We start from the raw sequence: 24,273 nt of genomic DNA on the forward strand, positions 1-24,273 counted from the left end.
ATTCATCAAAAATATCATTGGACTCCAAGTGCGGTTGAAGTTGCCACACAACAGCTCTCTCCATTATTTTAGCTAGGAAAGGCAAGGTCGAAATAGGTCGGTTATTACTTAGATCGGACCGTGGCACGTTAGCCTTCTTCAACAAGGGGATTATAACCGCCTGTTTCAAAATACTTGGCACTGTTCCAATAGCGAAGGACATATTAATGATGTCTGCTATAAATGGTGCCAAGGTAACAGCCGAGTCCCTCACCAGCTGTGCAATGCAGGGGTCAAGCGCTGACGACGAAGCTCTAAGCGATTTGAGAATAGTCAGTATCTCTACACTAGTTACCACCGAAAAACAGGTAAAACGTACCCCTTTATATACAGGAAAACTTTCTGTATAACAAGAGTCAGGTATATTATTTCTTATGTCTATTATTTTTTTCTTAAAATACTCTGCTAATTTCTCACTTAATTCTGGAGAGAGTTCTTCCTTAGTATCTAAACAAATTGGATTTGCAAGAGTGTTGGTGACTTTAAATAATTCTGCGGCCTTGTTTTCCGCCAACCTAATTTTCTCTGTTAAATATGTTATTTTGGCTTTTTTTATTTCAGCTTTATATATTTTCAACGCCGTTCTATATGCCTCTCTAGTACAGGAGTTAGGGTCTTTCCTCCATATTTTTTCTAACGCTCTGCAACTCCATTTTGACATGCAAGTATTTTGATTAAACCAGAGCGGATTATTTGTTGGGGATCTTATATTTTGACTCTGTTTTTTTGGGGCCAAAAGATCTAAAGTTTTTATTATTGCTGAATTAAATGCTTCTATTTTATCCTCAACGGTATGTTTTTTTTTAAATACCCTGATATCTGCATTCTCTAGAAATATTCTAGAGAAAGCATCTGCGGACACATTTGAGTAATTGCGTGTAAGCAATGGTTTAACAACTCTATTAGGTATATGAGGGGGTTTTTTCTTTACATTACCCACTATTTTAAAGCCTATAAAGAAATGGTCACTCCAAGCCACCTCTAGCGGTGGGTCCGTCCTGGTTACACAGCCATTATGTAGTATCCAATCCAAAGTGTGCCCAGCCCTATGGGTGGGTTTACTCACTTCCTCTGTATAACCCAGGCTATTAGCATAACAAAGAAGTTGCTGAACTTCTGTATTGCTAATATCATCTGCCCACTTATTGAAGTCTCCCACAATTAAAGATTTGGGAAACTGCAACACTGAGGCTGATAACAATTCTGTAATATCCTTTAAGACAGTTGCATTCGTACTCAGAGGATGATATATGATAGTGAAGCCAACGGTCTCTTCCGGACTTTTCTTCCACCTTAAAGCTAGGCTTTCTAGTGAAGTATAAATTTCTGTGCAGTTCACGACCTGAAAGTCAAATATCGCTCTAAAAATAAGGGCTATACCTCCTCCCCTTTTAAACTGGCGATCACACTTCACTATTTTATATCCCCCTGGAACTAATTCATCCAGCCGAGGGGGAGAAGCAGCCGAAAACCACGTCTCCGTCATGGCAAGTAGGTCCAATTTTTGCTCAACTATTAAATCATAAATGGCCGCTGCATTTTTTATAGCTGAGCGGACATTTATAAGACCTGCCTTTAAAATCTCCGTCTTTTTTCCTGATGTATCCTGGGGTATCCTTTTGTCCTGTACTACTGGGTGAGGATATATAGGTTCCGACCCGTAATCACCATTATTCCTTATAGAACTACGCATAATATTGTATTTTATAATTTTTTCCTTAGTGCGATCGTTTAAGGAATAGCACTTATTTAACCTTGTTAAATATTCAAAAGAGTAACAAATTAATGATACAGCTAACACTCTGTCTTGTGCCATATCACAGAAGTTTACACCTTTATAACACACAATTAAATAATCAAATAATAAAATACCAACAGGCACAACTTTAAAATATCCAATATAAAACCTTCAATCTAACATAAAAATAGAATCAAGTGAATTTAGTCCCGCTAATTGAGATCTATTTAAAAATTACATTAGTTACTTCTCATCCTTCTATTATTTACCTATCGGCCTTTAGGACCAAGATGTTATAGCTTCTATTCTCCAATAACCAGAGAAATCAACTATCTTTACTGTCCCAACCTTATACCCCAGGGGGAGATGCTGCGGGAGTCTCTCACACCGCCGCTACACCTTCACCAGGTATTCCTCCGTGCAGGGCTAACGGTACCTCTCACACGTCCCGTCACCCTTTAGCACAAGTTCTTTATCCGAGGGAAAGGAGGGGGGTCAGGAAGGGGGGTCGGCTTTTAGTCTCTCACACCACCGCTGCCACCCCACTACCAGATGCAGGTATTCCACCAGATATTCTCTTTTTGGAAGTCAATCTGACCCGCTCCGACTGGATCTCCAGCGCCGGTGGCTCTTCAGTTCCGCACTGTCCGCCGCCGCATTATGTTTGACTTTGTTGTTCCCAGTCATCTAAAAATTATTGTAAAAGGCCTACATACTCAAACCTGACTTTTATTTTTACTATTAATATATCTGAAGAATCTTTTGGGGGTTTGTCCTACTCTTCTTTTTTTTTTTTTTTTTTTTACAACATGTCATTCATTTTGAATTTTTGTGAATCTGTTTTTTCTTTTTGCATATCGATGCAGATCCTCCTGTTTACCAGTCTGAATGCGTATATATCGGTAAGTGCCTCCACTGTAGGAAAATTGAACAGGTAGTACCTGTACCCCCTCAGACCAGCTTGAATAAATAACCCAATTGCCACACCCAAAAGATACGGGATCAGTACTGAGAGATTTCTTCAAACGCAAGAAAAAAATACAGCATTGCGCTCAAAATTAAATCTATTTACTCCTTTTGCAGGGGTAGACATTATATAGTCAATATCATAGTCCAATCATAAAAGGGGGAGGGGGAGTCTGTAGTACGATGGGTATATATTTTATCATTATACAGTAGACATTTTGTCACTCTTAAGATGGCCAACATCCGTTTTGACCCTCTCAATGTGGCTGACAGTTTCGTTATTGATAAGAATCAACACGAGTGCCATAGCTCATAGTCACAAGGTTTCACTTCCCTGTACCAATGTTGGCACAGGAAAAAGGACCCCAGATAGACCAGCAGTCTTGCAAATTATGCTGCTCTTGCAAAACTGCTGCTCTATACAAAATACAAGATTCAACCCAACTTAGAATACCCGTCAATACTAGTAAATTTCCTTAACCAGTGGGTTCAAGCTAGAATATATGACCCCATATCACCTCACAGTGGGCTCCTTATGCCATGCCAATTACTACAGGCGTTGTATCTTTCACTTGGATGTTATAAGTTGCACTGAGTAAATACAGCTGGATAAAACAAAACTGTCCATTTCAGGCTGCAAAGCAACATCATGTGATTGTTTTAAAGGGGGCATGTTTCTTTACTATACCCACTGTATTTAGTCATATAAACTTGTGCCCATGGGACTATATTTTGCAGTGTTTTACCTAGTCAATTTGTTCTGTGAATGACCACATTCCCTCCCAGTCTAAATCTTGGCAACCGGCCATCAGCCTGGCAAAATTGGCTCTCAAGTGTTTCTTTTCAGGATGTGCTTGTTTACTGCTAAAATTAAATGAAATGTTATGGTCCTTTCTAGATGTTTTATATGAACATTAGTAAGAAGCTGTGCAATGTCCAGCAAAGCATAATTTCTAGTTGGGTCTTCTACAAGCTTTACCATAACAATGTCTTCTTTATAGGTTTATAAGTGCTCACCCTAGTAACTGTTCCAGTAGTGCCATTGCTCCAGAAAATTTCAGGGTAGTTAAAAACCCCCATCACGATCCCAGGCCTCGCAAACGTTGGGTGACCTTTTCAACAAATTCCAATGATTAACTTTTGAAGTACTCGCAACTCTATGCAGCTCCACCCATAATGCTTCAGCTCCATCAACTTGGTCCTCTTTCGTACTCTCTCTGAGATCACGTCTTACTAATTTTTGTTTTACCCTGTCTCTTCAAACGACGGCATAGCCAGGAATAATTGCTGTCATGTGAAGAACAGTGGTGACCGTTCATAGGGGGCACACGGGTGCCGCTCCTGCAAGCTATTCACCAAAAAGTATATAAGTGTCCGGGCGCAGGATACATGGCGGTCTATGGGAAGCTTCCCAGCTTTCAATCAGCTGATTGCAAGCTGGTAAATCCATTTGCTCGTGTTTAGGGCGTGTTCAGGGCACAAGCGATGCGTCCGCAAACACTCCTCCACGCTCCCAGTGATTTTTTCTGTAGCTCTAATCTTTTACATTAGTGGCTGGGACTGGAGGACGATGGGTGGTGCTTTTTGCGGCACTGCATCCCTTCCGGTTTCCTAGCTCACTGTGGGTGGAGTGAGAAGAGGACTGAAACTGAGACCAAACCAACGCGATCATTGGTGACTGCAGCTGAAGTGAGGCCCTGATTGTTACTGACTGACTCCTGAGTTGAGCAGCGGCTGCAAACGTTATGTAAACCCTGCCACGGGCCTCAGGCTGTGTGTCAATCTGTGTCTCTCTTCCAGGCTCCTAGCTAGCAGGTGTATGTCTGCTCTGTATGCAACGGCGGCCTGTGAGCCGCCCCTCCGCTCTACACACACACTAATCTCTCTCACTGTCAGAGTTGGTTCCCTTCTTTGCGCTTCTCTGCAGCGTGTAACTGGGCCCAGGCCAAAATCATAAGGATGATGAGTGTTGTCTATCATAAGGATAGCGATGACGGGTCCTCATTGTATAATCCGTCGTCGTCATCCTCATCATTGTAAAATACACCCGTCATCAGATGATGGGTGTATTATACGATGATGGGTGTAGTATACGAGGACGGGGATGACTGTGTAGTATACGAGGATGACTGTGTAGTATACGAGGATGACTGTGTAGTATATGAGGATGATCAATCCTCATTCTCATCATTGTAAAATACACCCGTCATCAGATGATAGGTGTATTATACAATAATGATGATGATGATGATGATGATGGTTGTATTATACAATGATGATGATGGATGTATTGTACAATGATGAGGATGACGGGTGTATTATAAAAGGATGAGGGTAACAACGATGGGTGTATTATACAATGATGAGGGTGATCATCCTCATTCTCATCATTGTATAATACACCCATCACCATCATTGTAAAATACACCCGTCATCAGATGATTGGTGTATTATACAATGATGATGGGTGGTATACAATCAGGATGATGGGTGTATTATACAATGAGGATGATAGCGATGACAAGTGTATTATACAATGATGGCGATAAGGATAGTGATGATGGTTGTATAATATGGGGATGACGATGATGGGTGTATTGTACAATGACTGGAGCATCAGGGTGTCAATGAGTGTGCACCTCACTGGTGTCACATGTCTCACTGGCTGCTTTACAATACATGATTTTGGGGATTTCTGCCATGCCATGTACTGAGTATGTTGCACTGCATAATAGTCACAAATTGTGAGTACATCTGTCCTGTAGTGGATATAGCTATATACGCCCACCTTCTTCTTTCCCCCATCACTGACTGCATGTATTCATTATGTGTCTTGTTACTGTATATCCAGTTGTGCTCCCAAGTTTACATACCCTGACAGAATTTGATTTCTTAGCCATTTTTCAGAAAGTATGAATAATACGAAAACTTTTCTTTCACTCATGGTTGGTGTTTGGCTGAAGCCATTTATTATTTATCATCTGTGTTTACTCTTTTTTTTTTTAAAGCATGATGACAACAAACTACTAGGGTTGTACCGATACTAAGCATTTGCACAAGTATCTGTGCATGTGCAATTGTCCTGATACCCAAAACCGATACCTTCGGGCTCAGTACTTTCAGCTGTCAGCAGGAATTCCCCATTAACAGCTGAAAAGTAAAGAAAAAAATGCGGGCAATTATTGGTTAAGGAATAGGGCCGCTGTGTCCTTAACAGCCAATGATGTGTCCCCTGGATTTCCCTCCCCGCCGCCTCCTCCCCTGTCGCCAGTTTTTACCAGGCTCGGGACAACATGTCTGTGGAAACTTCCTGCATTAGAGGTGAGCAGGCTCAGCTCCCCCATCCCACTGTCCTCCCCCCCCCCCTCCTGCAGCTCTCGCATTAAGCTCTGCTCATCGCGGCTCTGCTATTTCTGTCGCAGTCCAGTGAGCAGGAGTGAGTCCTGTGTGACCTCCGTACAGACCTGACTTCCTTGACAGCTGCAAGGCTCTGCACACAGCGAGGCTTCTCCCCGTGCCCTGTGTGTCCGTACTCAGCCTGGTGGAGCCCCCCTCTCCAGCAAGCAGAGGCAGACACACGGCCAGCACCACTGCAGCAGGTCAGTGTGCGATTAGACCCCACCCCCCCGCACCCCCGATGTGTCAAATACTAATTATCTATATAGTGTTAAATACATGAAACTGACATAGAAATCTAATAAATATCAATGCCTAAATATATCTTGGCGTGTTATAATCTGAAAATTGGCATCTATAGTGTCTGTCAAGGGTGTCAAACTCAATTTCATTGTATGCTGCATCAGCATTATGATTACCCTCTAAAGGGCCGGTTGTACATTAGATGTCAAGAGCCAGCCCACCATCAGAAGTTGAGTCCCCCACTCTCCATTACATCACAGTGCACCCCCTTACCTTATGCTGCTGCTGGAAAGAAGCTGGAGGCATTGCTTGAAAGCAGAAAGTAAGGGTCAGGAGTAGGACCAGAAAAGGGCTGGAGCTCTCTGGCAGCTGCATGAGAGGTGCGAAGGCCACATGAAATGGTTTGGAGGGCCGGATTTGGCCCGGGGGCCTTGTGTTTGACACCTGTGGTCTATCTAATTCCAGCAAATAGGACTGTTTGCCCTGGAGTTTTGATTTCACCAACCACTGGGGTGCAAATCAAACAATATGTAATTTTGTGCATGGAGAAAAAAAAAATATATATATATATATATATATATATATATATATATATATATATATATATATATATATATATATATATATATATATAAACACATTTTCAGATTATTAACATGCCAAGATATATTTAGGCATCAGTATTCACTTTTCTTTGCCGGTAATTTTTGTTTTATGTTGTTAAAACTATATAATTAGAATTTAATACAGCAGCGCAGCACATATATTTATACTTATTTTTGGTGGGGAACATACACTGGGTGTTTGAACCAGCTGAATATTTTCAATCATGTTTAAGTGGCAGTGCTTATATTTTTTTTGTTTTTATTTGAATAGAGAGCAGTAGCCAGGATTTTGACTCCCCTCCCCCCTTTATCAGTCTTCCTTTTTTTTTTTTTTTTTCATCTAGCACATCTTCACCCCAGCCTCGCCCAACTCCTCCCAAACAACCCCTTTACCTACTCTTCCTAGGTGATGGGAATCGGTATTGGCGAGTACTTAAAAAAGGAAGTATCGTTACGCTTACTGTGTAAAAAAAAAATGGTATCGGTGCAACAGAAACAACCTAAATGACCCTGATTAAACGTTCACATACCCCAGTTCTTAATACCTTGTGTTGCCCCCTTTAACACCAATGACAGCTTGAAGTCTTTTCTGGTATTTGTGGATGAGGCTCTTTATCTTCTCAAATGGTAAAGCTGCCCATTCCTCTTGGCAAAAAGACTCCAGTTCCTGTAAATTCTTGGGCTGTCTTGCATGAACTGCATGTTTGAGATCTCCCCAGAGTGGCTCAATGATATTGAGGTCAGGAGACTGAGATGGCCACTCAAGAACTTTCACTTTATTCTGCTGTAGACAATGACAGATCGACTTGGCCTTGTGTTTTGGATCATTGCCATGTTGTCATGTTGGAATGTCCAAGAACGTCCCATGTGCAGCTTCCTGGCTGATGAATGCAAATGTTCCTCCAGTATTTTTTGATCACAACATACTGCATTCATCCTGTGCCTTTGTAGCTTGCATATCCCCAAAACATCAGCGATCCACCTCTGTACCTTTCTTCATAGGCCTTGACTCCTCTCAAGATGTAGCGTTTATGGTTGTGGCCAAAAATCTAAATTTTGGTCTCATAACTCCAAATGACTTTGTGTCAGAAAGTTTGAGTCTTGTCTCTGTGCTGTTTGGTGTATTATAAGTGGGATACTGTGGCATTTGCTCAATAATGGCTTTCTTCTGGTGACTCGACCATGCAGCCCATCTTTCTTCAAGTGCCTCTTTATTGTGCATCTTGAAACGGCCACACCAAAGTCCTGTATTTCACCTGAAGTTTTTTTTGTGGGTTTTTCTCTGCATCCCGAACAATTTTCCCTGGCAGTTGTGGCTGAAATTTTAGTTGGTCTACCTGACAATGGTTTGGTTTCAACAGAACCTCTATTTTTCCACTTCTTGATTAAAGTTTGAACACTGTTTGGCATTCTTAATTCCCTGTATATCTTTTTATATCCCTTTCCTGTTTTTATAACATTCAATTACCTTTTCCCACAGATCCTTTTGACAATTCTTTTGCTTTCCCCATGACTCAGAATCCAGAAACATCAGTGCAGCAATAGATGAAAGATGCAAGGCTCTGTCAGGAGTCGAGAAACTCATTAACCCTTTATACAAGCACATTGATTACAAGCAAACAGATCACAGGTGAAGATGGTTACCATTCAAACCCCTTCGTGTCAACTTGTGTGCATGTATCAGGCCAAAATCACCAGGTATGTAACCTTTGATCAGGGTAATTTGGGTAGTTTACTCTTTAAATCTAAATAACAGAAACAGTTGATTGATAGATTCAGCCAAACCCTAACCATGAGTGTAAAATGTTAGTCATATTCTCTGAAAAATAGCCAAGAAATCAAAAAAATTCTGCCAGGGTATGTAAACTTATGAGCACAACTGTACAGGGAGTGCAGAATTATTAGGCAAATGAGTATTTTGACCACATCATCCTCTTTATGCATGTTGTCTTACTCCAAGCTGTATAGGCTCGAAAGCCTACTACCAATTAAGCATATTAGGTGATGTGCATCCCTGTAATGAGAAGGGGTGTGGTCTAATGACATCAACACCCTATATCAGGTGTGCATGAATTATTAGGCAACTTCCTTCCTTTGCAAAATGGTCAAAAGAAGGACTTGACAGGCTCAGAAAAGTCAAAAATAGTGAGATATCTTGCAGAGGGATGCAGCACTCTTAAAAATTGCAAAGCTTCTCGAAGCGTGATCACCCGAACAATCAATCGTTTCATTCAAATATCCAACAGGGTCGCAAGAAGCGTGTGAAAAACCAAGGCGCAAAATAACTGCCCATGAACTGAGAAAAGTCAAGTGTGCAGCTGCCAAGATGCCACTTGCCACCAGTTTGGCCATATTTCAGAGCTGCAACATCACTGGAGTGCCCAAAAAGCACAAGGTGTGCAATACTCAGAGACATGGCCAAGGGTAAGAAAGGCTGAAAGACGACCACCACTGAACAAGACACACAAGCTGAAACGTCAAGACTGGGCCAAGAAATATCTCAAGACTGATTTTTCTAAGGTTTTATGGACTGCTGAAATGAGAGTGAGTCTTGATGGGCCAGATGGATGGGCCCGTGGCTGGATTGGTAAAGGGCAGAGAGCTCCAGTCCTACTCAGACGCCAGCAAGGTGGAGGTGTAGTACTGGTTTGGGCTGGTATCATCAAAGATGAGCTTGTGGGGCCTTTTCGGGTTGAGGATGGAGTCAAGCTCAACTCCCAGTCCTACTGCCAGTTTCTGGAAGACACCTTCTTCAAGCAGTGGTACAGGAAGAAGTCTGCATCCTTCAAGAAAAACATGATTTTCATGCAGGACAATGCCTCCATCACACGCGTCCAAGTACTCCACAGCGTGGCTGGCAAGAAAGGGTATAAAAGAAGAAAAACTAATGACATGGCCTCCTTGTTCACCTGATCTGAACCCCATTGAGAACCTGTGGTCCATCATCAAATGTGAGATTTACAAGGAGGGAAAACAGTACACCTCTCTGAACAGTGTCTGGGAGGCTGTGGTTGCTGCTGCACGCAATGTTGATGGTGAACAGATCAAACACTGACAGAATCCATGATGGTAGGCTTTTTGAGTGTCCTTGCAAAGAAAGGTGGCTATATTGTCACTGATTTGTTTTTGTTTTGTTTTTTGAATGTCAGAAATGTATATTTGTGAATGTTGAGATGTTATATTGGTTTCACTGTAAAATAAATAATTGAAATGGGTATATATTTTTTTTTGTTAAGTTGCCTAATAATTATGCACAGTAATAGTCACCTGCACACACAGATATCCCCCTAAAATAGCTAAAACTAAAAACAAACTAAAAACTACTTCACAAAAATATTCAGCTTTGATATTAATGAGTTTTTGGGTTCATTGAGAACATGGTTGTTGTTCAATAATAAAATTAATCCTCAAAAATACAACTTGCCTAATAATTCTGCACTCCCTGTATAGCTGTGTACAGGACAGATGTGTATCTGCAGTGTGTGATGATGAAGGTCTCTATATACAGGAAGGAAGGTGGCTGTATATAGCCAACTGTATACAGGAGATATATATGTATGTGTGTGTATATACAGTGATGAAAATAAGTATTTGAACACCCTGCTATTTTGCAAGTTCTCCCACTTGGAAATCATGGAGGGGTCTGAAATTGTTATCGTAGGTGCATGTCCACTGTGAGAGACATAATCAAAAAAAAAAAATCCAGAAATCACAATGTATGATTTTTTTTAACTATTTATTTGTATGATACAGCTGCAAATAAGTATTTGAACACCTGAGAAAATCAATGTTAATATTTGGTACAGTAGCCTTTGTTTGGCAATTACAGAGGTCAAACGTTTCTTGTAGTTTTTCACCAGGTTTGCACACACTGGAGGAGGGGATTTTGGCCCACTCCTCCACACAGATCTTCTCTAGATCAGTCAGGTTTCTGGGCTGTCGCTGAGAAACAGAGTTTGAGCTCCCTCCAAAGATTCTCTATTGGGTTTAGGTCTGGAGACTGGCTAGGCCACGCCAGAACCTTGATATGCTTCTTACAGAGCCACTCCTTGGTTATCCTGGCTGTGTGCTTCGGGTCATTGTCATGTTGGAAGACCAGCCTCGACCCATCTTCAAAGCTCTAACTGAGGGAAGGAGGTTGTTGCCCAAAATCTCGCAATACATGGCCCCGGTCATCCTCTCCTTAATACAGTGCAGTCGCCCTGTCCCATGTGCAGAAAAAAAAACCAAAGCATGATGCTACCACCCCCATGCTTCACAGTAGGGATGGTGTTCTTGGGATGGTACTCATCATTCTTCTTCCTCCAAACACGGTTAGTGGAATTATGACCAAAAAGTTCTATTTTGGTCTCATCTGACCACATGACTTTCTCCCATGACTCCTCTGGATCATCCAAATGGTCATTGGCAAACTTAAGACGGGCCTTGACATGTGCTGGTTTAAGCAGAGGAACCTTCCGTGCCATGCATGATTTCAAACCATGACGTCTTAGTGTATTACCAACAGTAACCTTGGAAACGGTGGTCCCAGCTCTTTTCAGGTCATTGACCAGCTCCTCCCGTGTAGTCCTGGGCTGATTTCTCACCTTTCTTAGGATCATTGAGACCCCACGAGGTGAGATTTTGCATGGAGCCCCAGTCCGAGGAGATTGACAGTCATGTTTAGCTTCTTCCATTTTCTAATGATTGCTCCAACAGTGGACCTTTTTCACCAAGCTGCTTGGCAATTTCCCCGTAGCCCTTTCCAGCCTTGTGGAGGTGTACAATTTTGTCTCTATTGTCTTTGGACAGCTCTTTGGTCTTGGCCATGTTAGTAGTTGGATTCTTACTGATTGTATGGGGTGGACAGGTGTCTTTATGCAGCTAATGACCTCAAACAGGTGCATCTAATTTAGGATAATAAATGGAGTGGAGGTGGACATTTTAAAGGCAGACTAACAGGTCTTTGAGGGTCAGAATTCTAGCTGATAGACAGGTGTTCAAATACTTATTTGCAGCTGTATCATACAAATAGTTAAAAAATCATAAATTGTGATTTCTGGATTTTTTTTTTTGATTATGTCTCTCACAGTGGACATGCACCTACCATGACAATTTCAGACCCCTCCATGATTTCCAAGTGGGAGAACTTGCAAAATAGCAGGGTGTTCAAATACTTATTTTCCTCACTGTATGTGTGTGATTTATATTATCTATCATATTCACTTCCCTGAGGCTGAGCGGTATACTCCTGATACTATGGGTAGAATACAGGGGGCGGAGTGGGTGAATTATATAAGGGGTGTGGCTTATGAGAAGTGGGAGGGGTCAAAGGAAGGGCAGAGTCTGGCGCCCCCACCCTAAAAATTCACCAGTGGCCACTGGTGAAGAATAAAGCCAAGATTCAGCGATACCAATTATGGTTCTCTTCATGCTCCAAAGCTTTTAACTATTTTGCTTGGCAAACTATTGGCATCGGTGAACAAACGCTTTAATTCATTGTCACATTTACACTTGTGTTTGCATAACTTTTAGTAGTTTAGTAATTAAAACAATACTGTAATTGCTAATGGTTGCTTGTAACATAGCAAACTACTCATCTACCATTAACCATCTTCCCTTGTTCTACCCTTTTATTTAGTGTCTGGCTCCTGACTAATTGTCTGCCCCATTATATTCTAATTCTGCTCCCCCTTCAATCCTAGTTTAAGTACTTATAAAGCCTTCCATGAACCTCTTCCCAAGTACAGCAGACTCATTGTGAAATGGCTGAAGACAATATAATTTTTGTTTTACAGTATTTTCAGACATGACGAGCAGACATGGCGATATGTAGCTAGATACTAGGATTACCATATGAAGCTGCAAAAGGTCTACTTCAGGTAAGGAAAAATTGATCATCATAACCCTAAGCTCCAAGATCAAAGCAAATTTAAAATTTTTGAATAGGTTTTAGTGAGCTAAACCTAGCAGATATGTTGCACTCTTAAATGCACAAAAAATTGCATGCAGTGGAGTAAACAGGAGCATTATTTGTAAAGTTGGTGCCATGAAAATCGTCTAAAATACCAGGCCATTATTTGCGATACGGCTAGAGCTGCACGATTAATCGTTGAGAATCGTTATTGCGATCTTTTTCCATTGCGATCTTGACACAGGGTTTCACAATCTTTGGTATGCAAAGAATTTCCTCTCTGCTCTCAGCCAAAAGTCAAAGTCTGGGCAATCTACCCAGTCCCCGCGGGCAGGGAGGACAGGACCGGGTCGAGAGCACACCGCCAGCGGCGCGATCACGACCTACGGCTGGGCATCTAAAAGGGGACGTCCATGTGCCCAGCCGTGCCATTCTGCCTATGTAAATAGTCGTGCGGCGGTCCTTAAGCGGTTAACCGAATAATTGAAACAACAATCGGCTAATTAATTATGAAAATCATTAGTTTCAGCCCTAATATCAAGTGTTTAATGATGTAAATATTGTGAACACCAAAAAATCAATTAGTGGCTGGGTAAGACTCCAAGGTACACGGGACGTTTTTACAACCTCTCCTGAATGATTTAACTTGACAGTAACCCACGTTTAAAATATATTTTTTTTTGCCGGGCTTAGCTGCGTTTTGTGTTTTAGAAGTTTTAATATATATATATATATATATATATATATTATATATATAATATATATATATATAATATGTGTGTGTGTGTATACCGTATTTATCGGGGTATACCGTCCGCCGGCGTATAACGCGCACCACAAACCTAGGAAGGTATTTTTAGGGAAAACATTTTTTTGCCCTGCGGCCTTGCACGGGGTCCGTCCAGCCTTGTGAGTGTCCATCTGCGCTTTGGAGGTGTTTGTCTGCGGCTTCCTTGCGGGGTCCGTCCAGTCCATCCGCACCTTGCCCGGGGTTGCAGCGGTATTTGGATTTGGCGCCGAGAGGAGCCGGATTTCCTGTGTGTTCGGCTCCTCTCGCGTGGCTGCGGGCGGAGCCTAGCCGAGTGCGCAGTACGCTTGGCTCTCAACTCTATTCTGCGGCGCTCGACTCCTCTCGGCTTGTCTCGGCTCCTCTTGCGTGGCTGCGGAGCGTAGCGTAGCCGAGTGCAGAGTACACTCGGCTCGGTCTATTTCGGCGGCGCCCGGGAACAGCAAAATCGGCGTATATCGCGCACCCACAATTTTCCCCTGATTTTAAGGGGAAAAAAGTGCGCGGTATTCGCCGATAAATACGGTATATAATATATCTTTTTTTTTTTTTTTTTTTTTTTTCAACAGAATGTTTTAGCGAGCCATAAAGGGACCTTGGGTCCTCTATGTAGTTTGGGGTGAAATTCATCCCTGTGTGAAGGCACACTGATATAAAAGTGTTGTGTTTCACACAAAAAAAATGACAAAAGTATTCCCAGTGAGTTTGAGTCGATTGTTTGACACACAAAAGTCCCAAGAGAAGTAACATTTTTCACTTTGTTATATTGCCATTTGCTAAAATCATTTAATTTCATTTTTTTCACTCATTGATGTACACACGGCACCCAATGTTGACAGAAAAACACAGAATTGTTGAAATTTTTGCAGATTTAAAAAAAAAAGAAAAACTGAAATATCACATGGTCCCAAGTATTCAGACCCTTTTCTGTGACACTCATATATTTAAATCAGGTGCTGTCCATTTCTTCTGATCATCCGTGAGATGGTTCTACACCTTCATTTGAGTCCAGCTGTGTTTGATTATACTGATTGTACTTGATTAGGAAAGCCACAAACCTGTCTATATAAGACCTTACAGCTCACAGTGCATGTCAGAGCAAATGAGAATCAGGAGGTCAAAGGAACTGTCTGAAGAGCTCAGAGACAAAATTGTGGCAAGGCATAGATCTGTCCAAGGTTACAAAATGTCTGCTGCACTTAAGGTTCCTAAGAGCACAGTGGCCTCCATAATCCTTAAATGGATAACGTTTGGGATGACCAGAACCTTTCCTAGAGCTGGTTGTCTGGCCAAACTGAGCAATCGGGGGAGAAGAGCCTTGGTGAGAGAGGTAAAAGAAAAACCCAAAGACCACTGTGGCTAAGCTCCAGAGATGCAGTCGGGAGAAAGTTGTAGAAAGTCAACCATCACTGCAGCCCTCCACCAGCCGGGGCTTTATGGCAGATAGGCCCGACGGAAGCCTCTCCTCAGTGTAAGACACATGAAAGCCTGCATGGAGTTTGCTTAAAAACACCTGAAGGACTTCAGGATGGTGAGAAATAAGATTCTCTGGTCTGAGACCAAGATAGATCTTTTTGGCCTTAATTCTAAGCGGTATGTGTGAAGAAAACCAGGCACTGCTAATCACCTGTCCAATACAGTCCCAACAGTGAAGCATGGTGGTGGCAGCAGCATCCTTCTGTGGGGTTGTTTTTTTAGCTGCAGGGACAGGACGACTGGTTGCAATCTAGGGAAAGATGAATGCGGCCAAGTACAGGGATATCCTGGACGAAAACCTTCAGAGTGCTCAGGACCTCAGACTGGGCCGAAGGTTTACCTTCCAACAAGACAATGACCCTAAGCACACGGCTAAAATAACGAAGTGGCTTCACAACAACTCTGTGACTGTTCTTGAATGTCCCAGCCAGAGCCCTGACTTAAACCCAATTGAGCTTCTCTGGAGAGACCTAAAAATGGCTGGTCACCAACGTTTACCATCCAACCTGACAGAACTGGCGAGGATCTGCAAGGAGAAATGGCAGAGGATCCCCAAATCCAGGTGTGAAAACTTGTTGCAGCTTTCCCAAAAAGACTTGTGGCTGTATTAGATCAAAAGGGTGCTTCTACTAAATACTGAGCAAAGGGTCTGAATACTTAAAACCATGTGATAATTCAGTTTTTCTTTTTTAATCTGCAAAAATTTCAACAATTCTGTGTTTTTCTGTCAATATGGGGTGCTGTGCGTACATTAATGAGGGAAAAAATGAACTTAAATGATTTTAGCAAATGGCTTCAATATAACAAAGAGTGAAACATTTAGGCCGGAATCACACTAGTGCGTTGCTTTTTTGAGCTGCGTTGTCGTTGCAGATTTCTCTAGAGGGTGTTCTGCAGATCAACTTCGGTTTAGTTGCAGATCAGGTGCGAATTTGGAGACCTGGGAGAACTTCCGGGTGAGAGGAGAGTGGGGGAGAATTGTATTGAGCTGATTGAGAGAAACTCCTGCAGAGAACTGAACACATGTGCGAATTAGATGCGTACCCATAGAAGATAATGGGACTGAATTCGCACCTGAGCCGCACCGCAAGACATAAAAACCGCATGCGGTTTGGAGGCAATACGCAGTGCGAATGCATCGCACATATGTGAACCAGCCTCATTGAAAACAATGTATTTTGAAATGTCCTGCGAATTAGATGCGGTTTAAACCGCACTCAATTCGCATAGGTGTGAACCTAGCCTTAAGGAGGTCTGAATACTTTCCGTACTCACTGTGTAAACCATGGATCTCATCCTCTGTGGGTATCCAGCCAAAAGGAACCGATAGGATTCACTGTATCGGCCCACACATGTGCCGACAGCCTTCCCATCTCAAGTGACCAAGATAACATATGGATGGATGCCAATAGTGTAAAACCTTTTACAAATGTGTTTTAATAAAGCTAATGCACTTGCACAGAGGAAGGTAAAACCAGCCTGGGTAACACTGATGTAAGACCGATGTGTAGTGATTGTCATATGCAGGGCATGGGATTCCTCTGATGCAATGAGTGGACAAATGTCTTGCTACCATCTCTCCTCACTGTATGGGAGAATTCATATACTGGCACTGTCCTGCCCATTCCCCCCCCCCCCCCCATATTTTGAAGGGATGATGGTGCTGTCTTGGGTTCAGGATGAATGTGATCTCCATGGCCATGGCAGCTGCTATTCGCTCATGTGTGCACTTCTATGCTGTGTGGATGAGTGATCAGTAGCCGCCATATTGTTGGTGTGAATTTCAAGTGGAGACATGTACTTAGGGAGGACTTGGGTAGGAGTATGATATACAGTGGGGAACATAATTATTTGATCCACAGATTTTGTAAGTTTGCCCACTTATAAAAGACTGAAGGGTTCAATCATTTTTCTCCCATCGACTGACACTGTGCCTCCTTAATCTTGATCTTTAAGTTTTAAAACTTGGCTATGCCCGTCCTCAGTATATAATCCCCCTCCCTGCTCTAGGTATTCAATTTTTTTCTGTCAGGACTAAGGGCCTAGCTCCTTGCTGGGCTTTTTTGATCCTAGCAATTTTTTTCCTCCCATGCATCTTTTTTCCTGGGAGATCTACAATCAACTGACAGGCTCAATAATCTAGATACAGTGATATCCCCAGTCAGGCCAGCGAGCGCGTGCAGACCGCAGCTACGCAGTAGGTGGGCCATGACATAGCCTCAACGGACAGAGGCTGGCCCGAGAGTTAAACTTACCCTGGGAGAGGGGGGCTCATGTGCCAGTGTGGGTACAGTACCTGAAGGGGGGCCCAATGCAGAGGGCACAGCGGAGGCTTCTGTGGACTCTGTTAACAAATTGGCAGCGTTCAGTGGCCATTTTCCCTTAGTCTTGCTTGGTCTTTGGCTGGAGGCCATGTTGGTGTAGTCAGATGTCCCCGTATCCATTTTCCCTTAGTCCATCACAATGCTGGAGACAGAGCTGTGTAGACAGGCCCAGCGGGTCACATGATCTACAGAGCTTTTTGGGGGTGCCTGGTCCCTCTGAACCCCAGCTCCCTGTTAATGCACTAACGGCGGTCCTAGAAACCCTAATATCCTGGGTGGAAGTGGCGTGTGGGCAAAGGCCTGGCAGGAAGCGTTCTCCACCTTCTTCTGCTCATCTGAACGAGTCTGATTCTGCAGTGGACATGGCCCTGTCCAGTGGGCCTTGATACCACTCTCCCTGATCCGTCCGTTTGCAACAATGACTCCTCCACGATGGCAGCAGTGAAGGAAAAAAATGCCGGTGGATACTGAGACTTTAAAAATGGAGGCTGTGGCCACGCACGTGGCTGTCCCTTTTGGTACACACAACGCACCTCGGAGCAGCTATGGTGTTTCCTTATCTGCCATATTTTGACAAGTTTTTAAGGAGTGGGGTGCAAACAACGCAACCTTTTGTGGTTTTAAAAAAAGTGGACTGGTTCTAGGTTGAATAATGCAACCATGATTCCAGTAGACGATTCCCCATTCTTTAAAGACCCGGCCGATGGGTAAGTGGAGTCGGTGGCACGCAATTTGTTTTCTGTGGCAGGTTCGGCAATATGACTGGTACTGGCCTCAGCCCTGGTGTCTTAAACTTTAACTGAACAGGCCAAGCTTTTGCGCCAAGGTCTGGGGAATGAGCAGGTTCCTGCTGCTTATGTTGATCTGGCGGACCAGTTGGTCCAAGGGCTGCAGTTTATAGATGATGTATCTTTGGATGCGGCTCCCATGCTGTCCAAACTGTTTCAGCGGTAGTAGACACGTGCCGTGGCTTAAGAGCTGGTCGGCAGACCAAGCCTCGAAGAAAATTCATTGATCTCCCCTTTCAAAGCAATTGCCTATTTGGGCTACACTGGAGGACATTAAGGGTGTCATAGGGGGGGGGATACCTTCCTGCCACAGTCTAAGAAAGGGACGTTCCTTCTCAGCCCATTATTTTGTGCTCCTGGGACTGCAGACAAGGGAAACTCATCTCTCAAGTCTTCCCTGGGAGGTTACAAGCAAATTTGGTCTAGTAAGCATAGAGCTGGCTTCTCCAGTCCTGCAAACAAGACCCCTCAGCATTAAGGTCTGCCCTCATCCATAATTCGGGTGCAGGAACATCTTTACTTAGGAGGTCCATGAAGCTGGAAACCAGCAAGCATCAAGGGGATCCATGAATTGAGCCTTTTGGAGGCACCAAAGAAGGGGGGCAGAGTTCATCCATTTCAGGGGGCCCTGAGTCTCCTTGTGCGGATATAATTAATGCAAAGGTTTGGGTAACGTCCAAACTACCCAAAGTCTTCTCTATCCCCATCCAGGAAATTTAATTACCTGGGTCGGACTCTGGATTTAATAATGACCTGGGTAGTCGGTGAAGGATCAAGGGCGAAAATCTTGGGGTCATTCTGGTGGCCGTAAACCCCCCTTGGGAGCTACCTCTGAGGACCCGTTGTCCCAAGGGCGGAGCTTCCATCCTGCTTTACAGTTGCTGGTTTTAATTGCTTGGCTGATGAAAGCCAGGTACTGAGGGACACAGGTTAGTCTGGATCAGTGATCACTACTATGTTAAAGGTGAACAAGTTGACCTCTAGCAGGCTATACCATTGAACGTAAAAAGTGTGCAATTCTTGATGTGAGTTGATTGGCGCTCATCCTCGCTCCTTTTCTAGAGCGGATCTTGGCCTTCCTTTAACGTTGAGCAGATCTTGGCCTTGCATACCATCAAGGGCCAGGTGTCTGCCTTGGCAATCTTTCAGCGATCCCTAGCCACTCACTTTTTATTTTGTACCTTCGTTCAAGGAGTCCGACATGTGGTTCCACCTGTACGGTCTGTTTTGCCGCCATGGGATTTGAACTGGGTATTCTCAGTTCTCCAGTTAACCTCTATTCGGGAGATTCCCTTTGCCTGCATTGTCCCAGAAGGTGGCATTCTTGGGGGCTACTGCATCAGCCCGTAGGTTGTCTGAGTTGGCGGCATTATCCTGTCGTGCTCCCTATTTGGTGGTCCACAAAGATGAAGTGGTTCTTTGTCCCTGTCCATAGTTCCTACCTAAAGTGGTCTCGGACTTAAATGAGGACATTGTGTTGCCTTCTTTGTGTCCTAAGTCGGTTCATCCCAAGGAATTTGCTTTGGATGCCTTGGATGTGGTTTGTTCGATTCGGGTGTATCTGACCACGGAGTCCATTCGGAGGTCAGACTCGCTTTTTTGTGGTTACACAAGAAAATGGCTGGCCATTTTTTCGGCTACCATCTCCAGATAGATCAGACAGACTGACTCAGGCTTATTCTAGTAAAAGTCTGGTTCCTGCTTTCCCTTTTTACAACGCATTCTACTCGTCACTTAATACTTCTTGGGCCTTCCGCCATTAAGCGTCAATATCACAGGTGTGCAAGACAGCCTCTTGGTTGTCAGTGCATACTTTCATCAAATTGTATAAAGTAGACCCTTTTGCATCTGCCACAAGGTTTTGCAGGCTGCTGTTTAACCACCGCTTAAAGACGATATACGTCTACAAGGCGGTCGCTTAACTCTGGGAGGACGTCCATCGATCGCTCCAATGACGGAGCGATCATATGTAAACAAACCGGCGTCATTTGATGACGCCGGTTCTTCCCTCCTCTCTCTGTACCGATCAGTACAGTGTGAGAGGGGGGAGCGCGGGTGTCGGCAGCGCTGTGGCTGGATCTGTTACTATTGCAGTCACAGATCCATCCATCCCTGCAACCCCCACCCCAATACTGTGCAATTCCCCCTGCAATACACTCTGCAATACCCCCTGCACTAATACTCTGCAATACTCCCTGCGCCAGTACTCTGCAATACTCCCTGCGCCAGTACTCTGCAATACCCCCCGCCCAATACTCTGCAATACCCCCTGCCCAATACTCTGCAATACCCCCTGCCCAATACTTTGCAATACCCCCTGCCCAATACTCTGCAATACCCCCTGCCCAATACTCTGCAATACCCCCGCACAATACTCTGCAATACCCGGGGAAAAACATGCATTTTAACCACTTCCTGACGGCCGTCATATGACGTCCTTGACTTTGTGCAGGGATATCTGAATGATGCCTGCAGCTACAGGCATCATTCAGATATCCTCTTTTTCAGTCGGCGATTCTCTCTACACCATAAGAACAATCATGTCGGCTGTTCTGCCTCTTGATTGTTCTTACGGGAGGCGAAAGGGGACAAAATGACAACTTCAAAAAACTCACAATGCCTCTTTCTAAATACCTTGGAATGTCTTCTTTCCAAAAAGGGATCATTTGGGGGGTATTTGTACTTTTCTGGCATGTTAGGGTCTCAAGAAATGAGAGAGGCCGTCAGTACATCAGATGTGATCAAATTGATAAATTTTCAGTAATTGGTACCATAGCTTGTAGACCCTATAACTTTCACCCAGACTAAATTATATCCACATTTTTTTTTTTTTTTACCAAAGATATGTAGCAGTATACATTTTAGGCCAAATTTATGAAGAAAAATTACTTTTTTGCAAAATGTTATAATAGAAATGAAGAAAAATTCATTTTTTTTTACAAAATTTTCGTTCTTTTTTCATTTATAGCGAAAAAGATAAAAACCGCAGAGGTGATCAAATACCACCAAAAGAAAGCTCTATTTGTCGGGGGAAAAAAGAACAACAATTTAATTTGGTTACAGTGATGTATGACTGAGTTATTGTCAATTTAAAATGTGAGAGCACCGAAAGCTGAAAATTGGTCTGGTCATTAAGGGGGTTTTCATGCCTGGTGGTTAAGAGGGGGTTCCCTCTTGAGGGGTGTGTTTTTTTTTTTTTTTTTTTTTTCCCCTTCAACTTTTTATTTTTCAGATGGGGCTGTTGTGACCCAGTTAAGGCTCCTGTGTCCTGGTTGGGGATCTTGTGTTTAGCCCTGGGTTATTTAACCCCACCTCTCATTTTTCTTTGGCACTGCTTTTGGACAGCCCAATGGCCAAGATTAAGGAGGCGCTGTGTCCATTGATGAACTAAAGAGAAAATGGGATTTTTGTACTCGCTGTAAAATCCATGTCGCAGAGTTCGGAAACAGCACCCACCCCTCTGTGGAGTTTTTGATACTTCTATTACTGCTTGCTTCTAAACTGAATACCTAGAGCAGGGAGGGGGTTATATAATGACTTAGGACCACCCATGGGGCATAGCAAAGTTATTTTTTTGTTCTGCCTAATCCTACTTCTGCAGAGGCAATATAACCCAATGGTCAAGATTTAAGAGGCACTGTGTTAGTCAATGATGAACTCTGGGGGCAAATGGATGATTTTACGGTGAGTACAAAAATACCATTTGATCATAGGTGTATGGTAAATGATAGAGACAGAACAGCAACCAAAATTCAGAAAAAAACACCCGATACAACTTATGAATTGAGTTGCAGTACAGTGAGTAAAATAAGTATTTGATCCCCTACCAACCAACAATAATTATGGCTCCCACAGACTGACTACAGTATGCTTATGTGGTACACAGATTAGTAATGTCAATTTAAGAAGGTGCTCATAACGACAACTCGTTATGCGTATAAGACGCCTGTCCACAGAATTTCTTCCATTCAAACACACCATCATAAGCAAGACCAAAAAGCTGTTAAAGGACATCAGGGACAAGATTGTAGACCTGCACAAGGCTGGAATGACAAGACCATCAGCAACAAGCTTGGTGAGAAGGACACAACTGTTGGAGCGATTATTCGCAAATGGAAGAAATACAAAATAACCATCCATCGCCCTCGGTCTGGAGCTCCATGCAAGATTTCGCCTCATGAGGTAAGGATGATCATGAGAAAAGTGAGGGATCAGCCCAGGAATTCAAGGGAGAAGCTTGTGAGTGATCTCAAGGAAATTAGGACCATAGTCACCAAACTATTTGTAACACAATATGCTGCCATGGATTGAAATGCTGCAGTGCCTGCAAGGCTCCTCCAGAAGGCCCGTCTGAATCATTTAGATACTCATTGGCAAACTTCAGAGAAGGATTAGGAGAAAGTGCTGTGGTCAGGTGAGACCAAAATTGAGCGCTTTGGCATTAACTCGACTTGCTGTGTTTTGTAGGAAGAAAAATGCTGACTGATTCTAAGAACTCCATCCCAACAGTCAAGGATGGAGGTGGAAACATGCTTTGGGGCTGTTTCTCTGCTAAAGAGGAGGTATTCACTGACTCATATCAAACAATTGTATTGGCCATATCTCTAGGACAATAGGCAAAAAAGAGAATATCTCCCCCCTGGGTGGGACTTTAAAGGCCAAACAAAGTGTTGAAGTATAAAATGGTTTAATAGAAATACGTACACATAATGGCACTTGATGATAATATAAAAAGGATTCTCGCGATAATACACGCAACAAGCACCTAATGTACAGATACTGGGAGAGATGACGTATAGCTACGTGATCTCACCCAGCAGAGCCGACCTGCCCCCAAGCAGTTAAAGGGGACGTACAGGTACGTGCCTGTGCCAGCCGTGCCATTCTGCCGACATAAATGTGCAGGAGGCAGTCCTTAAGTGGTTAAATACTTTTTACTCACTGAACTGCAATTTATATAATTTGTCACTTGTATCATGTGTTGTTTCTGGATTTGTGGTTGATAATCTCTATCATTTAAAATACAAATAAATGAAGGGTCTAGAATTGTTATAATAGGTGTAAGTGCGAATTTCATGCAAGACCTCGTATTTTCCACCATAGCGTTCACAATTCACGTGCACAAGATCTGTCTCAATTAAAGTTTCTATGTTCTCACCTTGGATATGAGCAGTGTAATTTGTTTTACTGTAAACAGAAAAGATTAAAATAACATGTTTTGTTTTTTAAAAAAAAAAAGCCATATTGATGCATGCTTATGTCTTTGTTGTTGCAGGTTTTATTGGATTATACTCATTGCTTCTTACCAGCTCCAGGGACGGGTCGCTGACCCAGTAATTTTAGGGCATCATCTAGATTTATACAGCGACTTAAGCAGAAATAAGTTTGCAGGTATACCCTCTTCTTTTTTATTTTCTACTTTTCCTTCAGTAAGATAATTGGTATTTGATTTTAAACCAGCAAAAAAAAATTATCTCTTGTGGAATTTTAAATTTTCTTTTCTCTCCTAGATTAAACCTACTGCAGAAGAAAGATTACACTACCTTGATGTGTTCTCTGAATGTGTTTTTTGAAATGCCAGCAATTAAAATTGTATATGATGCACAACTATTTAATAAATATTTTTAATTATTTTTTGTGTGAATCCTTCAAACAATAATATGGGCCCTTTAGTACCCAATGGGAAGCCAAAGTTAAAGGGGGCTGTAAAGGCTCTGTGTGTTTTTTTTTATATAATAGTAATTTATACTTGCTCTGTGCAATGGTGTATTGATCCTCTCTCTCTGGGGTCCCTGATCCTCCTCCTCCTGGGGTTCCCTGCTGTCACAGTTGGCTCCTCCTTCTCCACCACCATAAGAAACCACTTTCTATGGAGAAGCATGTCCATGCTCGCTCCTGTGCTCTGTGAATACATACACACAGTGTGCCTTGACCCCTGCTCTCTGCTCGCAGGATTTAATTGACAGCAGCAGGAGCCAATGGCTTCTGCTGCTGCCTCAATCCTGTAAGAGACAGGAG

At 42.9% G+C, this 24,273-nt stretch overlaps 1 protein-coding gene across 7 annotated transcripts in view; it reads left to right on the forward strand.

Moving 5' to 3' along the window:
- Window positions 1–23,888, forward strand: part of PSPC1 (paraspeckle component 1) — a 172,200-nt gene extending 148,312 nt beyond the window's left edge. For 2 of the 7 annotated variants that reach the window (XM_040340549.1, XM_040340544.1), the window contains 5 exons: window positions 2,644–2,679; window positions 8,506–8,617; window positions 12,765–12,848; window positions 23,531–23,646; window positions 23,766–23,888. The gene's annotated coding sequence lies outside the window, so the exon portion shown is untranslated. Of the gene's footprint in view, window positions 1–2,643; window positions 2,680–8,467; window positions 8,618–12,764; window positions 12,849–23,530; window positions 23,647–23,765 lie in introns of all 7 variants that reach the window. The other 5 variants (XM_040340548.1, XM_040340542.1, XM_040340545.1 and 2 more) reach the window with 4 other exon arrangements.
- The last annotated feature ends 385 nt before the right edge of the window (window positions 23,889–24,273 follow it).

The sequence above is a fragment of the Rana temporaria genome, chromosome 2, assembly GCF_905171775.1.
Source record: "Rana temporaria chromosome 2, aRanTem1.1, whole genome shotgun sequence".
NCBI classification, from domain to species: domain Eukaryota; kingdom Metazoa; phylum Chordata; class Amphibia; order Anura; family Ranidae; genus Rana; species Rana temporaria.